We start from the raw sequence: 24,044 nt of genomic DNA on the forward strand, positions 1-24,044 counted from the left end.
AGTGTATATACACTCTAGTTGTCAGGGTGGCCAAGAGGTCTGAGATGCCGAGGTCTCTGGTGCCTGATTCAAATTTCACAGTTCAACTCACACTTGACAAACAACTCTGATAGTCATATGACTCCTGATGTTCACAACCTTACATTTTTATTTTTGACATAGCATGATAGTCGTACTTAACATTCCTCTTTCGGCAACTGTGCAGTTCATTTTGGTCGATAGTCCATAGTTTAAAAAACCTACCACAAACAGCAAGTCAATGAACAGTCCAGTACTGTATTGTTCAGGGGGAGAGAGGAATGTCTTGAAATGGTTCCTTAGGGAGTACATTCTTGGTCCAGTATCCAGTTCAACGTTGTATATGCTATCATGGTACAATGACAAGATTTAGGTTTAACATAGCCATATTCACAGTTTGTCAGAGCAATTTACAATAAATAATGTCCTAATTTAATTTAAAAAGCCACATAGTAATATCTTTGATTAAATATGATTATTATCTATTAAGAGCTCAGTGTAAAACACAGTAGACCATTTAAGTGTTGACTTAAGTTCAGATCCTGACGGCGAGACTTTTCAAAGGTTATTGAACATCTCACTGACGGACATAAAACCTCATTCCTAAACTTTTTGGATTCAAAGAACGTTCTCTCGCTTTTAAAAACATCCAAGAAAAACATAGAATCACATATGGTGCACATTTATAAACACCTTTTTTCCATTATAAAGCCACACTACAGCCATCTTTTCATTTTAAAATTATGGCAATTTTTCTTTTACTTAGCAAAAGGAACTTCAGATAATCCCACATAACCAGTAAAACCAGAGAAAAGTTGCCTGGCAATTAGGGCTGCTCCCTCTTAGTTGATTAGTCAACTAATCGGTCGTTTTGGTCTTAGTCAACTTAGATTTCTTTAATCGATTAGTCATGTTTTAATCTTTTTTTCATGCTGAAGGACTTATTTCCAAGAAACGTACGAGCACATCTCTGGTAAACAAGAATTAAGGGTTGACATTTTACCTAATAGACATCACCGTGAAACCTACTTTGATTACTTTCATTAAGGCAATTATTTGTTGTATTACACGTTTTCTGAAATGTTGTGTTTAAATATGCAAAGGAGGCATTATCTTATTCAATATATGCATCCTTTTGCATGACTCTTTGCGGAGAAACTCAGATTTACAGGTCTGTCGTAATCGATTAGTCGATAGAATTGAATGAGTGTTAGTCGACTAAGAATTTCTTCAATCGAGCACAGCCCTACTGGAAATATAAGGAAACAACCCCACAACCGCTGCCATATTCGGATTCAAGTTGCTAAATCCTGATTGGTGCACGGAAGTATGTGAAATCACATTTTCCAACTCAGTCCCGCAGTGAGTAGTTTCCAAGCAGTGAGAAAAGCAAAGACAAAACTACAAATCCAAAAATCTCTCATGAGAAACAACCACAAATGTTCTCACTTTGGCAAATGTATGCAGTTTAGAATGACAAGTAAATAAAAAATTGGTGCACAACCTAATCAACATTATTTAGACAACACTGGTCCCATTCGGACACGTTTAACATTACAGGGGGAGATGCGGAATCAAATATTTGCTGTGCTCTTCTAATTTAACTTATCATTGCGGAAGGCATTGCAACCATCGGGAATTTACAGGATATGGTCTATAATAGACACAGACATTCCGCAGGAGAAAGTCAAAAGAGAAAGACAAAACTCTCCGCTGGGGGGGGGGGGAAGAAAGAGACGTGAGGCAAAGATAATGTATGAGGTGAATTTCAGTCAAAAGTCGTACTCTTAAAAAGGTAGGGTTGGGTATGGTTTGGGTTTTTTCCCCAATACCGGTGCTAAAGCGATACTTTTAAAACAGTAAACCGATACTTTTTAAGAAAGTTAAAAAAGAAAAAAAAGGGAACAAAACAACAGTCAGCGACATTAAAGAACAGCTCGTTTATTGCTAAAGGCCATATGGTCAAAATTAAATGATTTAATAATATAGTAATAACTATAACTTACAACGTATTTCACTAGTAAATTTCTGTTGAACGACAAAAACAACCACCAGATGGGAAAAGGGTATTTTACAATAACTTGAATGCACCGCGAGGCTACCAGTTTCAAGTGAACGCACCGTCTGTTGTTTTTCCAACAATGGCAACTGCACACTGCTTAACGTCCCGCTGTTGGATCCTCTACGGTGAAATACAGTCACACTTTACACCGTTCAGCTGTCAGCATTTTAACAATGTTTAAACCAGTTGCTAGCTAACGGTAGGCTAACGTTAGCTGCTGTCGAGTGTAGTGTTAACTAGCGTCAAGTGCAGCGATGTTTCTGTTGCCTCTAACATCCATTTCGGAGAATCAGAGAGCAGCGCAGGCATTTGAGTGGCTCCGAAATGAGGCACTGAAATCTGCGTTGCTATTCGGTCCGGTAGATACCGGTCGTTAAGGCACCGCTGCCATATTAGCAGCAGGTCTCGGTACCCAACCCTACTTAAAGGGTAACGTTTTTTTCAACCTGGACCCTATTTTCCTATGTTTGTGTGTAAATGACTGATGGGAACAACAATCTTTGAAATTGTTCCAGTATTAAGCGTGAACGCTGTAACCGGCAGACCGAGCTGCAATGTAAACCTATGGGGCAAATGTGCATCGTCAGTTTCATCCACTATAAGTTCTGTTTCTGCCGCTGACAGGCTCAAATTATTAGTGTCTGACAACATTATGGACAGGATCCCTACAGAGATAGACCTTTTTTAAAACCTCTTTAAGACCTGTCTGTTTAACCAGAAACAGACTCCATTTAAAAAAGCAATGCTAGCGTGTATAGAGCCAATATAATTTCACATCAGTAAACTATGTGTTTATTTCAACCAAAACTAGAGTTGTGATGGTTGGAAAAGTGGAAAGACGACCCAAAACAGCTTTTCACAGTTTCATTTAGTTTCTGTTGACTTTGAATGAAGTGCGTTTTACGATGCTAAAATTACTGTTTATTTACATGGAGTCTTGTTGGTTTAGTGAACGCAATGTTTTTATGTTTAAAAAAAGGATCTTACTCTTTAACACAAAGGTCAATCTCCTTAGAAATCCTTTCCATAATGTTGACAGACTTTGAATATTAATCTGTCCATTGGGAATATATGTACAGAAATCCTAGAAAAAAAAAAAGACGTTTAAGAACTTGCCCGAGAAAATCACATTTTCAAATTTTCTTCAGTATCAAAGTAATCTAGTGATAGTTGTCTGTACATCTATGGGTAACAATGCAAACAAACTGCCAATAGCTAATTCGGCTTACTTTTAGGGTTGCTAATTTGCCAAAATGTTAACAAATATAAGATAAACATTGGGCTTACAGGTAGGATAGCACCTACCTGTAACTGAAATTACTAGGCCTGTAATAATCATGACATAATTGTCCATTTTTCTTTTTACATAATCACGGTTCTTTGTTTTACCGCAATTAATTGCTAACATTAGCTAAGGTCTTAAGGCGTACGGTAGACTGGTAGTTGTTGATTTTGTTTAAATATGCCAAATTGTAATTATATAAGTGATTATTGGTCAGACTTTACTGTATTTTTGTATTATTTTAATTGTTTGTTGTTGGCACTTGACCCTATAAACGTTCATAGTAACAAAAATGACAAGGGGGGGGGATACAGTTAGAAAAAATGTGTTATGATAATAAAGAGGTGGTTTACTTCATAGGCTGTGTATTTGTGTTATTCAAAACTAATTTGTTTAAAAGGTAATAAATATTTTTGAATTTCACTGAAAAAGACAATTATGACGGAGTAGGTGTCAAAATGCTCTACCTGCGATCTGTTGCTGATGTTAATAAACAACAGTCTGTAGATAATCTGTAATCTGAACAGATGCAGAACCCTATCTTGCACCCAGCGCAGCACAAAGCCCGACTATAGTGTCAATTTCCCGTTCAGCACCCGCATCGTTTAAATAGCAAATGCACCTGCGCTCATCTTTGCACCCATGAACGTGCTGGTCTTACAGGGAGGGGTTTTCAGGTGCATTCTTGGCGTATTGCTATCTTGAGGCAGCGGGAAGTGATCGCGCCATTGACCAAACCTGGTCTAAAGTCAATAACGCAACATTTCATGGTTATTTTAACAGTGCATTAGTAAAATGCGCCTAGGCTCGTGCACAGCGCACACACTATGCTTGTTACAACACACACACACACACACACACACACACACACACACACACACACTCAAGCTGTACCACCTAGTGTCATCCAGTCGCTCCCCTGAGCTAGCTGCAACAGCCTGAAGTGTGTAAAGTAAGATGTAAACAGTAAACAATAAGTAGGCCTACCCCACATCATCTCCAGACTCCATCTGTAACTTGTAAACAAAATAAGACAATCCGCTATAAAACTGAAAATACAGCATCTCGTATTTATGAAAGTGCAAATTACAACAACAAAATTCTACTTAGGCGAGACCTTCCCCCACAAAAGATAAAAGAAAGTATTCTTGCTATTAAGTGCGACAGGCATACCTTTCTAGTTTCCACTCTGCCACGGCCTCCTGTGGCTTCTCAGCTAGGTGAGTGTGCATACAGGGGTCGCTTTCATTTCCCACTCAGTCTCAAATGAGCAGTCACCGTGAGATAGATTTCCGTAGCACACAAAGTCCAACCATCAGTCGTTAGTGAAACGGAGGGTGCAGCTGACAGCTCGTGCTCCATCAACGTCCGTGTTTAGTTGTATATGGAACGGACTAGTTTGCCTCATGTGTGGACGGGATGGCATGTTGTAACGAGGTTCGAGTACATATCAGTGTTTTTTTTTGTCTCGTTCCAGTGATTGGCACATCTGGGTGATGGCGTTGGATATGCATTATAGGGTTGGGCGATGTCCCCTAAATTGGCAGTTGACAATGTTTACAGTAAAACATCGTGATGGACGGCCGTAGCTCATATCTCTTTACAGAAATATTTTTTTCTACTACTATGGGTTAACAGTTAACATAGAAATGATTAGACATACATGTAAATGCCCTCTGTAAATGGTGCCCTGCTGGTAGGTTTTACAACTTGACCTACTTTCACAGTACGGTGCAGTAAAATCAATCAGATGTCCGTGATCTGCGTAACGACAGTACAGTGGGACGTTTGCCTTCAACAGAGCGACAGTAATAACCTAATATACCATCATTACTGAGTTTAAACTACATTCTCGGTTATGTTTGCACTGAATAACTTAACTCTTGCAGCGCACATGAACAGATGCGCAACATTAGCTCACACATAAAATAGCACCCTCGTGAATTAGCCTAATGTTGCTAACGTACATTCATAAATCCTGCATAACATCGTCCCGTACCTACCGGACCTCAGACTTACTTATTGATGAACGCACAGAGTAGTGTCGACAAACTTAGTCCAATGAGGGGAGAAAGTGTGATAGCATTCCACGTTAACGCTTTTTTCTCTCTCACTCGAGACCGCTGCGTCCAACGTTACTAGAAGGTAGAGCAAGCTACAACTGACAAGGAGAGAGAGAGAATGTATCACTACAGCCAATCCAGTCTGCTCAAAGCGATGGTCTTTTTCACAAATAGGTTGCACGTAAAGGGGGAAAAAGTAGCTTCCACTTAAGGAGCCCTATGTCTTGTCTTTGTGTCTTTGCTAGTTTAAGACCGACGCACTTGTCAATTTCCCGTCCAGCGCCCGCGACTAGGATTAATGGGTTTGACAGGGTGAGGAGTGTGGCATCACGATCCATCTTCCATCGGCACAACTCTAATTCATTAGCATGTTAGATGCATTTCCACTCACATACCCAACAACTGCTGAACAACGCCGACACACAGTCCTCGTCTTATCCACCACTCTCTCGCCTGTACTACTGTAACTGACTGGGAAACCGTTTTCCCAAACTTGCGATCTTAAAGCGCCCATATTATGCTCATTTTCAGGTTCATAACTGTATTTTAAGGTTGTACCAGAATAGGTTTACATGGTTTAATTTTCAAAAAACACCATATTGTTGTTGTACTGCACAGCTCTCTCTCACTGCTGCAGATCCTCTTTTCACCTGGTTTCTGTTTTAACTACAGAGTGAGACCTCTTTTCATCTTCTTCTGTACTATCTTTGATTGCACTCGCACATGCGCAGTAGCCAAGGGGGTAAGCTTCGCTTCAGAACTCGAACCTCCGATGGCGCCATTTTGTTGCTACAAAGGTATCACCTCAGCATTCCAATGACCGCCATTTTTTTTTTACGTCACTTGACTGCGAATAACTTTACATCTGAAGCGTTTAAAGACTCTATTTGTCCATTGTTTAGTTCTAAAGAAACACGACAATGTATAAAAGGCTCCAATACCTTGTAGCTCACGTTATGGCTCCGTAGCAAACGTTTTTGTAAAAATAGGCTAACGATTGTGTCATAACCAAGTGACTTACTGTCGCACAGTAGAGGAATTACCGTATAGTACAGGAGAAGCTTGCAGGCAGTTTCGACTTACATTAGCTGTTTAGGTTTAATTGCTAATGTTAACTAGCATGTTAGTTAGCAATAATTAGCCTGTGCTTATGTTATCTCCTTACATATACCTACACTCTCCGTATCTGTAAGATTGGGAATGATTGAGATTTCTCTTGGCACAGCTACCAGAAGACTTACAACTTTCAGACACGTTGCTCACGTCACATTTACGTTGTCTCCGTCAGTTGTAGGCTGCGCAGTAAAGCAAGGTATCACCAGAAAAGTGCTTCTAATAGCCTTCACTGGTCTCCGTCCAGAGCAACGGGGTCTGTTGGTCCATTATATACTGTCTATGGCAGTAGCTCAGATGTAGAGCATGTCAGCTAGCTAACTCTAGAGACAGTAAAAGAAAGCGGTTTCTTCAACTTTGGTCAGTTACAAGGCAGGATTAGCTGGGAGACTTCTTCTAAACCAGGGAGCACATGTAAGTAGTTCTTTTGTAGATTATGGTGAACTTGTGTGTGTTGTAGCAATGCTTTGCTATTGAGAACGACGTAGCATGCTAGCGTTAGCCGGCTAACGCTAGCATTAGCCAGCTAACGCTACGAGCTAACGGTTGTGGTTAGCCAGCTCAGGCCGATTTTGAACAGCTCACTAGGAGACTGAAAGCAGGACACATTCAGAAACCGTATCTCACTCAAAACAGCATGGATGGATTATTTTCAAAGTTTGTATGTGTGTGGAAGCACCAGAGACACAAAAGAACACCCCAAATCCCAGAAAAAGTGTTTTTTTCATAATATGGTCACTTTAAAGAGGCCGGCGGGTCCTAGTCTAACTGTTGTGGGTCGCCACCACCCGCCATAGGCTAGGCTACACGTCCTTAGCTGCTAGCTCTGACTCATTCACTGGACCGTCGACATGTAGGCGGAGCTCGGGAGCTTCAGAGCTAAGGGGGGGGGGCTACAGATTAGGTGTCCCTAAAGAAACTTATATCTAACAGTAGTTCCGCATTACATTAATTAATTTGCACGCAAGTTTTATTTATTTTTATACTGTGTATTCTCCGTGTAAATTCATGTACCGAACCAAGACGCCCGTACCATTTCAGTTCAATACTAAAACATACACTCTGTATTGTTTATTGCAGTTTAAGCCCAAAACACACCTATGAATTAATGAAGACACTAAGTACAACCCTTTTGAACCATGTGCCTAGCGCACCAACCCTTTTTTCCGCCGTTAAACTAGCAAAAGTGGATTTGGACACACCATGCGCTTCACGCCGTGCACTTAGATCGTTAAAATAGGGCCCTTAGTCTCTCTAAACATCACTATCAACCACACAACTAACAGTATAAGCCTTTAAATCAGACAAATATAAAAAATTGAGTTTGAGTTCAGACACAAATCTAACAGCCATGTGTTTACAACACTGAACGCTACCACAGGCATTAATACACTGATTCAGTAAAAGGACACATATTTGGACACAAATTGTTGGCCTAACTTCTACGAACTGTGGAGGATGTTACAGAAGAGCAAGAAGTTTAAGCATCAAACTGAAGCCAACACAAGAAATAAAATCATAATCATCATAGAATCCAAACACAACAAAAACCGCCTGACATAATCAGATCCATAACAAGTCATCAGGGGAATGAGAGTTCACAGGGATGAGGTTTCAGTTGTGTTTGAAAGATATGTAAATCTTACAGTACGTCCTCAGGGCGTAAAACTGAGCACAAAGTTCAGTCTTAGTAGATAAAAACAGCAGAGGCTCGTATTTCAAATTAAAAGTATATTTTGAAAATACACACTGACAGATGGATCCCCAGATCAGGCAGGGTGTGTGTGTGTGTGTGTGTGTGTGTGTGTGTGTGTGTGTGTGTGTGTGTGTGTGTGTGTGTGTGTGTGTGTGTGTGTGTGTGTGTGTGTCTGAAATATATGAAGTGCTGTGTGAGGTACAACAGCACAAAGATAGCACAATGTTTAGACTTGCAGAAAGGTATTTAATGAGCAACACGAATCACCTCATATCATCCCATCAGATTTACAGAATACTGATCTGTTTCTAGCAAGGCCTCCTGGCTGGGATTAAACTGATTAATAAAGTAATGCAATCTCATGAGGCAGGCAAATCAACCAGACTGATAAATTGGTTTGTAGTATGAATCAACGTCAACGGGTTCAACGTAAAGTTTTTTTTTCACTTGTCCGGTCAGGCAAATTTCCGGAAAAAAACATCAAGAGCGTTGAAAAAAAACATAGAAACAAATGTAAAAAAGCATTAAAAACTTAAAAAGAAAAATCCAAATAAAAACATTTTTAAAAAGCGTCAAAAGGGTTAAAAACAACGCCGGTAAAAACGCTGAAGAAAGCATAAAAAAATACGTCAAATGACGAGAACAAAACACTGAAAGCATCAAAAGCGTAAAAAAATGTCAAACGCATCAAGCACCAACTCAATTCTTGATTGGTCAACGGCACATTCACATCAAATCATTCAACAAGCGTTTTCCGACGGAGGCAAGACGATAACAGCATTTATGATACGCTGACGCCGAAACTAGCAACTGGGTCGTTATATTTACTTGCCCAAGGTGGCGTTTTACTTCTCACGGGCCATCGGGCAACCCTTATTGTTGAACCCTGACCCAATATACTGGACCCATCATGGTGCCGGTACGGACTCTATACTATTAAATGGGCAGGGGTTTCCCTGTCATTATAAGGTGCAGCCCCCGAGCCGTTTTGGGCAGCACCTAAACCGAATGAATGTAACTAAAAGACTTTTCTAAGATCTACTAATGATTGCAGTCGTACCGCTTTAGCAAGTTTTGTCTTTAAGCTTTCTGAGTGTTGTATTTTTATTTATTATCTGACGATCTACGAAAGATCCACTAAAAACAGGATGTTTCTTTAAACAATCTGTGAGATGTAACATTATGCCAGCATGTATCGTATGAAGAAACAGTAAATATAATAATGAAAAGAGAAATCAAAAGTTTTAAACCAAATGTTCTACCAAACATTCAACTAAATAATTCACAGTCGATTAATCGCGGGCTTCAGGATTGGCTAATTGCATTCCTTCAAATCTCGATTTTGATTTGAAAACAATTCATCGTTCAGCCCCATTTCAGGGAAACTTAAAGTGATTGAGTATCCATAAATCTGTAAGGGCCTTTTCACACCTGAAAGTCCAAAATCAAGGTCCCGACCAAAGTTAATGTTTTTGTTACATTGTAAACATTGGATCCGGTTAGTTTTGGTTTCACACTGCAGTTATGCAAGCGCACTAAAGAACTATACATGACATAACTACGTCTCGTTGTCATCACATACAGTATGTGAGCTGCGTTTGTAGATGGGCTTCCCCGTCCTCTCGTATCCTCTCTCTGGTGTGGGAATTTTTGAGTTTTGTTACTTTGTTGAGAAGCAAGACACATGGGAACTTTACTTGGGTTTTGATGAGCTGCAGCATTTAGTCCGAGACAAACTGAAACCTGTACTGTACATTTAGTACCACTCAACAAATAAACTAGGCCTACTACTAGGGCTGTAGCGATACACTAATCTCACGATACGATACAATACACGATATTCAGCTCACGATACGATATATCCCGATATTCAGCCAACGATACGATTTGATATAATTCGATACACTTACATCATTTTCTGAAAGATTTAAAAGGGGACAGAGTGATTTTGGGGACATCTTGTGAGTGTTCCATTTACTTGGATTTAATTAATTGAACTGAAAACATCAATTACACAATATATGTCTCTGACTGGACAGAGAGTCTACAGCAGGGATCATCAACTACATTTTTTTCAGAATTTTTCTAAGCACAGTGGCAGCCGGACTTTCAAATAAAGAAAATAAAATGAATTTATACCTAATAAGCCTATTCTTATCTTTTTTTTTTTAACATGTATTAGTGTGAGCAAACTCCTAAAAAACATGGACACTCCATAATGATAACTGGTAGCCTGGATGCCAGCCGAACTTCGAGGTCGGGAAGTTCGGTATCGAGTCGCTCCGTTGAGAAGCAATTATTGCCCGAACAGGATCTGTTCGGACCAATCAGATTGTCGGACAAATGATCAACAGTAACAGAATCAACCACGTCAACAAAGAACGCTTGGGTTGGATTTGTTGAGATGTGTAGATTCCACCATCGCGTCTGTTACAGAAGATATCGACAGCGCATTCATTTTAAAATCCTCAGCGGAGGAGCCTCAACAACTGCCCGAAAGCACAGTAGCGTTATATGGTGGAGCGAGATAGAGAGAGACTGAAGAGAGAGAGAGCGTTATATGGTGGAGAGAGATAGAGAGAGACTGAAGAGAGAGAGCGTTATATGGTGGAGAGACATAGAGAGAGACTGAAGAGAGGGACCGCCGGCGCTAGAACAAAGCCGTGAATCAGAGAAATAAAACGCGTTTTCGGATTCATCTCTATAAATGCGACTGTAGCGAGCATGTCACTATCATTAACGTTATCCACATTTATATTTACAAGAAACAAATGATATATCCAGCTTCAAAAGTCTAAAAGTCGGAAGTTAGAACGAATGCATTGTGCAAAGAGTGGTTGCTATGGAGACAATATACAGTGTTGAGTTCTGTTGACGGTTGAGTTGAGTTCTGTTGCTCTGATTGGTTGGAGGTCTATCCAATGAATGCAGAGGCATTTTTTTTTCCTGGTTCGGTTGGAACACGCCCCATAATCACAGCCCAATGGAGCGGTTTCAGACTCACATTCTGACTAGAATCTGAGTATGACCACGTCAGGCTAGATAACTGGCTCTTTAAGTAGAAAATGATCTCAGACTAGGAGGCAGTTCACTGAGGAGTGATGGTTAAAGTCTGTGATTATGGAAAAATTATTGTAGTATGAAGCATCCTGATTGGTGGAAAATGCTTGCAGAAAGAAAGGCTGTTGTCAGGTAAACATGTCACTGTCAAAGACGCTGAAGCGAAAAGTTGACGTGGAAAAGCAAAAAGCCCAGCTTTAATGATGAATGGACTGATAAGCAGGCTATGCACTCGTCATGTATGCCTAATTTGCAATGAAACGATGTTGCAAAATAATACAACCAGCATCATCATCATCACTCGAACATAACGATCGCGTCATTCACGTGCATATTAAGTAGCTCCAGATTGTCCGCTCTAGCGGAGAGTTTGGTTTGTTCAGCAAGCAGTGAGGTTTACAAGAATTTGTCAAAAAACAGTTAGACTACAAACCGACAGCTTTTGTTTTAGCTTTTCTTTACAAAACAGTAGAGCCGTTTGCGTAAAGAAATAGCATTCTACATGTTGATGCCGGTCTATACAGGTGTGCATTGATAAGTATTGACTTTCTATTCAGGAAGGTTTAATTGTAGCCTATTTACAGAAAAGAGACCAGCGTGAGTTCATCTGCCCCAGCGGCCGTTGGTAACTCTGTATCGTTCCCAGTCAGGTGCTGCGTGTTTTAACCTTTAACGCACACACATCTCGGCTCAGCTGTGTGTGCATTTTAACGCACACACATCTCGGCTCAGCAGTGTGTGTGTTTTAACGCACACACATCTCGGCTCAGCAGTGTGTGTGGAGCTCGGGCATCGCTGTACAGAATCAGGCATGTGAATAGAGATGTAAGTACAGGGGGCTGGGTTTTTGCTCTAAATGCTTGAAATGATAAATAACAGAACGCATTTTTTCCTCTTTACATTTTGTGAATTCATGATTATTCTGCGGGCCAGACTAAAAGCTTTGGCGGCGGGCCGCCAGTTGACGTTGGCTGCTCTACAGCGACACTAGCGGCTGGCTGACCAAATCGCTCTTCCTGCAACGTGAACGGGGGTAAACACGGGGGATTTGAATGGGACTTATGCATCGATACTCGCGGCTTAAAAATCGATACTTTATTGGGGGAAAAAATATTGATTTATATCGCCGAATCGATAAAATTGCTCAGCCTTACCTACTACTTTGTTATCTGCTCTGATAGGCGACAGCTGTCTGCTCTGAGCTTATCCATCGTCACTCTCGTAAGCACTGAGCTATCAGGAGCTTCCCCGGTCTTATAAAATGCTATAGCCTGCCAGAGCTTCCTGTATTTGGTCCGAAGGTCCAAACCATCCAAAAAATGCTTTCACACTATAAACGAACCAGACCGTGGTTCACTTTGATCTGGACCAAGACTACCTCCTTTAGTCAGACCAAATTTCGGCCGTTTGGTCCAGAGGAGGTTTTACACCTGTACTTTAGGTGTGGCTCAAACTAAAAAGTCTAAACGTCCGGACGAGGTAGGTGTAAAAGCCCCTTAAGTCTGGATCCTACAGGTCCCACAGTGCAACTCTATAGCATCCAGTGTTTTCCCTCCTTTTGTGGAAGACTTAGGTGTGAGTATTTGGCGGGGGGTTTAGGTGTCCTTCCTCAAGAAAATGTGATGTTTTTCAATTCACAAATAGGGGCAATTTATCCGTACATTTTGTGTCTCTGTGTTTTTTTGCATCTCTTTGTAGTGGTGTTGTGTCTCTTTTTGGTCATTTGTGTTTTCTTTGGGGTTATTCTGGGTCTCTGTGGTCATTTGGCATCTCTTTGTAGTCAGTTATTATTTCTATAAATCTGTGTCAGATCAGGAATACGTATAATATAAAATGCTCAAAAAGGTAAAAAAACAAAACTTGCAAAAGAAGTCTGACTACAATCATTAGATCATAGGTCTTTTTAGTTACTTTCAGGAAAAAACCCTGGCATCTTTTCATTAGACCCTCTATGATAAATGTCCACAACTCTATTCGAAGCCTATGCTGAGATAATCCCAATGTTATCATTTCTCAGTGTTGACAGAGCTCCTCCAGAGCCACAGGAGACATTATATAACCATTTTCAAGGCTGGGTTGCGTTCAGGTCTAGGATTAGGATTCCCCTTTAAGTTGCCAGAATGCCCTTGCTGATTACCTGTTGGCAGAGATGTATAGTAACGAAGTAGAACTACTTCACTACTGTACTTAAGTACTAAAAAGGCTGTATCTGTACTCTACTGGAGTATTAATTTTTTCTCCTAATTCCACTTTTACTTCAGTACATATTTTCAATGAGTTTAATACTTTTACTCAGATACATTTTTTATGTGCTCCATCGTTACTCGTTACAACCAATCACCATGAATTTGGTGCAACTCGCAATTTTGACCAATCACTGCAACTTTTCCGCAAATTTGACCAAATCTGATCTGCAGCGGGCGGGACTGCTGCTTAGTTCCCCCCCCGCGACTGACTGACTGACTCTCTCACACACACACACACACACACACACACACACACACACACACACACACACACACACACACACACACACACACACACACACACACACACACACACACACACACACACACACACACACACACACACACACACACACACACACACACACACACACACACACACACACACACACACACCAGGTAAAACACCGGAGATGAGATGACACGATGACCTAAATTGAGGACAGCTACGCTCGTTATTGTAGGTGCAATGATAAGTTAAAGTCCAATAAGTACTTTATCAAACCGTATGAATGTGTGTCCCAGGCCAGGTTAGGAAATGAACTAACAATGTAAAAATCAACAAGCCATTGACACATATGTTCAAATTTAATTCATTCAATAAATTATTATTTTTTGTCTTAAATCCATATTATACCAACATTTGCAGCATCCTGCGCCTTGTTGATCACTAGGAAAACTCAGCCCAGAGTAATTTTATTTTCCCAAAAACAAGTTTCCTTTTTAATTTTAAAGAACTATAAACATTTTTTTTTAAATAATATAAACAATACAATATTCAAACTTTTGACTGCTTTCGTTAATAACTACATAACACAATACTTGTACTTTCAGTACTTGAGTAGTACATTTTAAAATAAACTACTTGCAAAAAATGTTGAATACTTTAGTACTTCCACTTAAGTGTTGTGCTGAAAGAGGACTACTCAAGTTACTTTTTTGATAGAGCACTTGTACTTTTACTCAAGTCTGGGTCTCTTCTTAATTATTTGCATACAAGCTGCAACTGTTTTTCTCATGCTTTTTTTTTTCCTTTAACTGTATATGAATGACCTTCACTGTTTACTGTCTAATATTTAATGGTTTAAATGGGGAGGATATGGGTGGTTTTGGTGTGAAGGAGAGCTTTGCTTTTGTTTGTCAGTATGTATGTATGTCTGATGATGTATGTTTTTCTTGAGGTTTCCTCAAGTTGTTTTGTTAACTGTTTTATCTAATTGTGAATGTATTGTATATGTTTGCCTTTAAGGACCCCCTTGAAAACGAGATGCTACATCTCAAGGGGTTATTCCTAATAAAAGAATTTGGGCTTGTCTCCAGTACTTTATACATGTCTGCCTGTTGGCCTACCTATCTATCTGCTTGTTCATCAGAGAGCTTCTTGTCTGATTCAGTCCACCAGTTGCCAACTGTAATCCTGCCTCAGTGACGGAGTTAAGTGCCTTTAAACTTACCAGCTGTGTCCCGGTGTGGGCTTTTGGATCCCGTTACCTGTACCCTGTTACCGAAACCCTTACAGCCAATGTGATTTCATTTCACTGACGAAAGGTCAGCCTAACACACGCAAAATGCACAAGAAGTTGATTCTAGCCTTTCAAAGCTGTTATCTGAGCAACGGCAGGGGTAGATCTGCCAACCACTTATCTCGTAAGACCTTGAATATTGCAACTGCAAGATAGATTAATGTATCTGCTGTTGTCACTACTGTAGTTTCCTTTTGTGGGGGGCAGGGGGGGCTGTAATAGTCCATGTTCAAGTGAAGGCTGTGGTTGTAAGCAGCAAATAGAAACCTTGTAAAATCTGGACTAGCTTTCATACTAAGGAGCCCTACAACTGACAAAACAAAATATTATCAGGGGAGTCCAAAATATAATACTACTATTACATTGTACAAGTTAGTTATAGAATAAAATGGAAATAAAAACCTTTATACACTTTTCATTTTATTTTGTTTACATCCAATCATTTCTTTTAGCTTCTAAGTAAAGTGCTGTAACGTGAATAGATTATGCCATAGAACGATTTAGCCGCTGCAGTGCTCCGGGACACCGGCTACCAGCACCGGGTACAGGCACCGCCAGATGACACTCCTTTCAGGGGCCGTGGTAGTTGAGTTTAGCCAGAAAAAGTGATCATCATGTGACGATAGTGACGTTTAGGCACCAAAACAACTAGTTAAAGGGATACGCCACCGTTTGTTGAAATAGGGCTTATCACGGTCTCCCCTAGCTGTAAATAGGTGGGCCAACGCATTTTTTATGCATGCATCGTTTTAGTCTGCTGCAACACCGGCAGCGCCACCGCTATTTAGCTTAGCGTAGTGAATGGAATCCTATGTTGCCGGTTAGCATGTTGTGAGTAAAAGTGAGCCAACAAAAAAACCTAATTACTTGCACTGAGACAAAAAATGCATTGGCCCACCTATACAGCCAGGGGCGTATTCCTTTAAAGGTGCCCTGCCACACGTATTTCATTACTTTGTGGTAATGTCTAATGTCGGTTTTAGCGAGATCAGATGAATTCATAAACCAGACAGCGTTCCCTCCAGAATGTAACAAGACTGTCCTATAAGAACAATAAGTGAGCCCTGTACAACTACGAGCATGTCTGTCTCTACTTGCTTGCAAACGGACTTGCCAACTTACATAGCCAACGGCTTCACAAACTACAGCCGCAAGTGGAGCAGTACAGGAGTACTGCCTTCCGCTGTGCTTTTATCATAACCAAATACATCAATATCGATATTGCGACAATATTGTAGGAGTGCCTATTATAATTTTTACAATGAGATTTTAGATATACTGTATAATAATCAATAATGTGGTAAACAAGTGAAGTTATAGAGTAAAAATATTTTTCCCCCAGCTAAATATTGATTAATTTAATGTGCACAAAAATAGTGTGGTGTTAAAACAAATCTGCAATTCTTCAAATGATTTTCCCTGAAAATGTTTCACAACTGATTTTCGAAGAAAATTCAGTTATGTGCTTGTTATTAATTTAGACAATGTAATTGTATATTACCTCGATATGATTTCATCACGATAGGATTCCATTGAAAGACAATAAATTATCATATTGAATTATTGCCTAGCCCTAAACAAGAGTTTGCGAAATCACACCGTGGTTTATTGGTTAGCAGGTTGAATACTTCAGCTACTACTACTACTACTACTGCTGCTTAATTATACAATATGAACGCCTACAAAAAGCAGCACTATTGCATTATCTGCGTAAGTGAAGACAATGAGGGGACAACCCCTACGCATTGCATGTCATGAATCATCATCTTGTTCCATTTTTATGTCTGGTTCTATAATGTCCTTTACTATTCATGTATCTTACCCATTTTAGTGATGCACTGTATTGTAACATGAGATGTACATTTTCCAGAGTGCAACAGTATAGAGCTGCACGATAGGAGGAAAATATGCAATATTGCTAACGATATTACTTGCGATACATAAATAGTGTACTCAAAGAGTACTCAGTTCTATTGCTCGTAGTATTCTGCTTAAATACAAGAGATTGCTTGTTGAATTTAAAATAAATGAAAGGAAATCGTTACCAACATTCTTTTATTGAACACTGAATTCAATATTAAAGCCACCACTTAAGAAACAATGAACATTTTAAAGTGCAGTTTTCTACAGTTATTTTCTTTCAACTAACTAAACAAATCTCAGTGTCTTTCGCCTTTAGCGATGCGTTTATTGCGCCAGTTGATATCGCCATGATAATTAAAACAAAAAAAAACAATAAATAGTGCAGCCCTAATTGCATATGGATTATTGAAAACAAATTGAATGGCATGATTTCATTGCATTGTTGTTGTGTAAGATTGATAACTCTAAAAAAAGCCCAACATGATGCATTAATTGGTCCTACACATAAAAAAAAAATAGTCCCTGGTAGTGTTGCTTTTAGTGTGGATTATGTGCACAACAGACTATGCCTCAGTTAGCCAGTTAGAAAGATCATCAAGAAGACTGACATATTTGAATAGAGGGCCACATTTAATTATGTGCCAAGGAGTCACTCAAATCTCTATGAACCACTGAGGACACTAGTACTGATTATAATAATAGTGGGTGCACATTTCAAAATGAGATGTGTTTGCGTTTTTTTTTTTTTTTACAATCCCACAGTGACATAGCTCAGGGAGAAACTTACAGATTTTACAGGTTTTGGAGCAACATATGCTGCCATCCAAGCAAAGTCTTTTTCAGGGAGGTCCCTACTAATTTCAGCAAGACAATGCCAAGTCACATTCTGTACGCGTTACAACAGCGTGGCTTCGTAGTAAAAGAGTGCGGGTACTAGACCGGCCTGCCTGCAGTCCAGACCTGTCTCCCATTGAAAATGTGTGGCACATTATGAAGCGCAGAATACGACAACGGAGACCCCAGACTGTTGAGCAACTGAAGTCGTACATCAAGCAAGAATGGGAGACAAATTCCACCATCAAAGATTCAACAATAATTGTCCTCAGTTCCCAAACGTGGAAAGGTGAGGGGATGTAACACAGTGGTAAACTTGCCACTGTCCCAGCTTTTTTGGAATGTGTTGCAGGCATCAAATTCTAAATGAGTGAAAATTTGCATTAGCCTTTGTGTAAAGGGCTGCAACCTTTTATGCTTTATTTTAAATTTAATTCGTATTTTCTAACTCATGTTTATTTATGCATTTCTTCGTATGTATTGTGCATGTGTGTGAAGCACTTTGTAACTGCATGTTTTTAGATGCGCTATATAAATAAAGTGTTACTTACTAATTGTTGCAGCTCTACATAATCCAGCTGCACAGTGCATACTTGGCCTAGGGCAGGCCTAGATTAATATTAGTAAAGCAGTGTGGATACACTACATTTCACTGATGATTTGCTCTGTTCAGAAAATATCACAGCCAGCTTTGATGGTTTTCTATAGTATTTTGTATAATGTCTGTGGAGAGATGCATGTCAACAAGTCGCCAGCATGAACAAAATGCTTAAACTTCAAATGAAGATTTGAACTCATCGCATCATTAAAGAGATGACTGTAGCAGCAAACTATAGACACAATAGATTTAATAAATACAAGGAGTGGCAAGGCTTGGGACTGCTCTATAAATAATGTTTTGTGTGCACAATAGGGCTGCATGATGTGAGGAAAATATGTGTTCTGCAATAACGATATTACTTGCGATAAATAAACAAAAAGTGTACTCAGTTCTGCATATCTGCTAAAAGAAAAAAAAAAATCGGTGTATTTTGTGAGATGGCCCAAGCCTTTCGCGATGCATTTATTGCGCCAGTTGATATCACCATGACGATTAAAAAAACAATCCATTGTGCAGCCCTAGTGCACAATATATGGCTGCTGGACAACCTGCCACGGATCATCATGCTTCAGTAGCCTCACCTTTGTCTGTTAGAGCTTTACCCAGTTCAGCTGCTATGGATAAACATTCAAGGTCCTGTACGCCCTCGGATGTTTCCACTTCTGATTAGACCACAGCTCAGGATGAAGTTGGGCAGCGCTATGCTGGCAGTTATGCGAGCTCAATTGATATTTTAAAAAGTTGCTTAAGCTGTCTTGTCCGAAATACATTAATCAATTAGTTAATAATGCCAATTAAGTAAATACATATATTAAGTTGTTTTGCCTCAATAATCAGCCTCTGATCAGGCTATTTAAGTGAAAAACCTAACCGTCCCGTTCTTGTGCCACATGTCAGTTAACCCTCTCAGGACAAAGACACACCGGCGAGTCCAAGAGATGTGTAACACTTGTATTCAAAAAGCTATATTACAAAATTTTCATTTTCGACATTTTATTTATATATTACGCAACTTTGGTGAACCCGAGACTTTTGTTAATTCATCTCAAGCACTAAAACAATTGAGTTGAAATAGACAAAGTTTGAAAAACAAAAGAGATTTGAGGAATTTCAAAAAGCGAACATCAACTTTTCTGCTTTAGGGCCAAATTATGTCTTTACACATTGCTCTGGAACAAATTTTGGCCTCACCTTACAGAAAGCTGAGTTTTTTCTGAACATTATGATATGAAACACATGGGGATCAGGTTATATACAAATACCCTTAAAAGATATAGAAAAAATGCCCTCAGAGGGTTAATGTACGCCCCGACCCAGAGCATCAAAACGTCATGGCAAGAGTGCTGACCAAACACGTCTAAATAGGACGCTAAAAGAGACTTTTTGCATGAATAACAAACACCAAAGGCAGCTGACCAAGCGTCACTTTCTGACGCGATGGGAGCGAGAATGTGGTGGATGCAGACGGCCTAAAGTGAGCAACTTTGATCACTACGAGTGGGGGGGGTGTTATATACGATATATACCAACCTTTCGTGAACTTGTGAATTTCGCCAGCCGTCTTCTCTCCTTTATGGAGACAGACGCTGTGTGCACGGTGGGCTCGATGGTGTTTTAAATGTAAATGGACTGTTTTTATATAGCGCTTTTCTAGTCTTAACAACTACTCAAAGCACTTTAACATAGTACAGGAACCATTCACCATTCACACACATTCATACACTGTGGCCGAGGCTGCCGTACAAGGTGCCACCTGCTCATCAGATAAACATTCACACACATTTACACTCCGATGTTCAGCATCGGGGGAAACTCGGGGTTCAGTGTCTTGCCCAAGGACACTTCAGCATGGAACTGCAGAGCCAGGGATCGAACCACCAACCTTCCGACCTCTCTACCACTTAGCCACAGCCGCCAACATCGCCTTCCAGGCAGCTAACTCTCACATTAACCCTAACTGAAACCATTGCCGCACTGCCTGGAAGGCGACATTGGGGGCTAAAAACACCAAATACCGCACGGTGGGAGGAGCTGTGTGTGTGTGTGTGTGTGTGTGTGTGTGTGTGTGTGTGTGTGTGTGTGTGTGTGTGTGTGTGTGTGTGAGACACAAGTGACAGAGAGACGGAGGGGAGCAGGGAAAGGAAATGCAGAAGGGTTTTAAAAAAATTAATAACGCAATGTGCGGCGTGGTGTTGATAGTGTGGCGCACTATGTGGGAAACACTGCTGTTGAAGGCTCAAATGTAGTTTTACAATTCCTCTTGCATGCTCAAATCATCTGCGACGCTCCCAATTCTGTCCTCCCTCGCACACAAATCGGATTCTGCTCTTCCAAATCCATGACTGTGCACTCTCAAAGGCTGACTCGCAGACTGAGTAGCGCTAGAATTTTAGTTTTGTGCTCTCAAATATTTTGTCACCAATATGCTTCCATAGCCAGGCTCCTGCAAAATACTGGCAAAAAGGCAGCTGGAAGACCTTAAATAACCTCAGCTGAGAACTGATGCTGCCTTCAGTAGCGCCTTGGAAACTCCCCTTTTTGCATGTTGTCAAAATGACTAGTCATGCATTTGAGTGCTGGTTTGAAAATCAAAATAAGGCCTACACAATATATCAATGTTTTATTGTCATCGCTATATCATATAAACATATCGCAAAAGGCTGCAACATATTTTTTTTATATATATATATATATATATATATATATATATATATATATATATATATATATATATATATATATATATATATATATATGTTGTCTTTTAGCAGAATAGTGAAAGCAGCAGAACTGAGTACAATTTAATATCTGTTAATGCCAAGGAATATCGTTATTGGGATATTCAACAACGTTATTGCATATTTTCCCGCATATCTTACAGCCCTAATAGTGTATCAAAAGTATTTTAACTGTATGTATTCTATTCTATCCACACACATTTTGTCATAATTTTATTTTATAAAATAATGTAATAATTTATATGATACTTGATTGTCAGGTTATATTCTGACTAAAATCAGAAGTGATAGCTTTGTCTGTCAGTATGTTTCAAATACTAAATGTTAATATGTCTGGTCATTTGTCTGTTTTTGGCACTGAGGAGGACAGCATGCTTTATTATATATCCTAAATATTACTAGCTGCAGTGTCATAGTTTCAATGTTATCCGCCCCCTTAAATTTCGACACGCAGAGAAAGACAAATAAACTCCCACAGTCACCTTGCTGGATCTTTCATGTGCGAGTACTGTGGCATTTCCTGACAGCCTTTGAACGCATCCTTTCATACTCATATGTGGTAACATGTCACCTACCATGCTGCAAACAACGGCAAGGCAAACATGACAGGCCTAGCTAACCTTTGAACTCACAAACAAATGCTCCCAAGATTATTGGCACATTTTGTCAATTGAAGCACTAGCAAAAACTACTCCGACTTCACATGGTGCAATGTTAGGCGATACACTGAACCGTAATGTTCGTAAATGCAACCGTTCAGGTCACTAATGCACTGTGAAATTATTAGAATTGCTTCGTTTGCATGCCAGATGTTGATCGAGCGCTTCGGTGAAGTTCATGTTGCCAAAACGAAAGCAAAGGTTACATCAGAAACAGTGAGCGGACATATTTCAGACCACAGAAGTAAAAGTGAACCAGACACTGTCAGGCGAGCAGTATCAGTGGAAGGATGCCCTAGGATTTGAGGGAAACGATAACGTGTGTCCGTCCTTAAACCAAATCCCTCAAGTCTTTATAAAAGCTAGCCCGGATACGTGCTGTTCTCTTGTAGTGACAGAACCTCGACCCGGATATCTGTCAATTTAATGGTACCTCGCTTTTTGTTAAGATGAATGCAAAAACTAACTCATTATAAGTAATTGTATGAATTATTACGAGCCAGTGTTTAATTCGGCGTGAATAAAGTACACCAGAAATGTAATAAAGTCTAAACTTTTTTAGATCAATTCTCCTTTTATTCCTCCAATCTCATTCCGACAAAACACACCACCGTGGGCGTAAAAGAGCAGTGTTAACAATTATAAAGTTTAAATATTAACAGTTATAATGCACTGATGTTGGATAAGTTGTACCCCGAATTGTAATAAAGACTCAAGTAATTCTGGAAAGGTCCATGTCATGTTCGCCCAAGTGTAAACCGTCTGCTGATTAGCAAGGCAGCATTCAATTGCAGAAATTTTGAATGTTGTACGGCACACACGATTTCCTCCTTAGGACACAAGTAACACATTTGTGGTGATGTTAAAAGCTTGAACATTATTACACCATTGAACACCTGGCTTAGGAAGCGCAATGTACACCTTCCTAGCTGTAAAGCACCCAGTGTTTGGCGAGGCTATCATTGGCTAGACTGCTGTCAGAAAATACCCCCCCCCAAAAAATGAAACATACCGCATATGCGAGGCGAAGCTCCTATCCAGGTATTACTCGGAGTCCCAGTGCCTGTGCATTCCTCCTCAACTGGAACCAGTGATAATCTCCGACGGCTAGAGTGAACGGGACACAGCGCCAGGGTTTAACCTGAAATGACCCGCGCTAGTGCAAATCAGGCGAGGGCGAGGGCTGTGCGCGTGCGTCTGCTTGTGTACTGTAGGCTATCTGAGCTACCAGTGTATGCGGCTACGAGAATCTGTGTTCTGGAAGCAAAAAAAACTTCAACATGGAGCCGAAAACAAAGCTTTAAAAGCGGCACACTAACGGAAATCACAATTGTAGCCCCTCCGACTAATCGCCCCGGGAAACCAGAGAGCCGAATCACGGGCAGGAACAGAACAAAATAAGCCTCGCCCTTATTACAAAGTTTTTTTTTTCGATGGCGGTTGGCTGTTGGCCTGGTACATGCCGAGAGGGCAGGAAACATACTGCTTCAACTTACTGTCTGTGTGTGTGTGTGTGTGTGTGTGTGTGTGTGTATGTGTGTGTGTGTGTGTGTGTGTGTGTGTGTGTGTGTGTGTGTGTGTGTGTGTGTGTCCAGGAGGAGTGCTTTGATTAAATTAATGTTTTTATTATTATAATTAGGCTACGTAAAAGGCAATCTTTTTTGTAATATTATTTCAATTAAATTTAAACAACAATAAATGCATTTAAATACAATTCAATGATATTTAATTCATAATTAAAACTGAATTTCACTTCAAAATTTGGTCAAAATTCTGTTTTTATTTTCCTTACATATTGTTTTTATTTTTTACAGATTTTGCAAGTGGGTCAGCATGTACATGTGTGCTCAACAAATCATAACAGACAAAAATATGTCATGTAGATCACCTATGTAGATACCTAACTATCAGTTTAGAGCAGGGTTCGAAATGACTTAGGACTCTTGGGGGGTCCCCTAAAATGTAATTATAAAAAATACTGAAGACTACCTTGCTACACTATATGCTGCAGGCAAAATTATATTGACATATTTTGAAGGTGGGATAATGGTCTTGGGATGTTTTTCATGGTTTGGGCTAGTCCCAGTATTGTAGTGGTGTCTGGAGAAGTGGATTGGCTATAATCTAACAGGTAACCCTCTAATTCTGGAGCAACAAAGTTACAGCACCTTATATAAATCCCTGACATGACAAAGTGGATAACAGGTAATTCTTTCCTTGAGCAAGGAAGTTAACTAAGTTACCTAAATCCACCAGGTGTACTCATTATGGCAGCACCATGCACCT

The 24,044-nt window shown here is 39.9% G+C and overlaps 1 protein-coding gene across 5 annotated transcripts in view; it reads right to left on the reverse strand.

The window, feature by feature from the left end:
• thrb (thyroid hormone receptor beta) overlaps positions 1–23,166 on the reverse strand; it is a 168,663-nt gene extending 145,497 nt beyond the window's left edge. For 3 of the 5 annotated variants that reach the window (XM_039821152.1, XM_039821149.1, XM_039821148.1), the window contains exon 1: positions 22,771–23,166. The gene's annotated coding sequence lies outside the window, so the exon portion shown is untranslated. The remainder of the gene's footprint in view (positions 1–22,770) is intronic. The other 2 variants (XM_039821151.1, XM_039821153.1) reach the window with 2 other exon arrangements.
• Between the last annotated feature and the right edge of the window lie 878 nt (positions 23,167–24,044).

This window comes from Perca fluviatilis, chromosome 13 (genome assembly GCF_010015445.1).
Source record: "Perca fluviatilis chromosome 13, GENO_Pfluv_1.0, whole genome shotgun sequence".
In the NCBI taxonomy this organism is placed as follows: domain Eukaryota; kingdom Metazoa; phylum Chordata; class Actinopteri; order Perciformes; family Percidae; genus Perca; species Perca fluviatilis.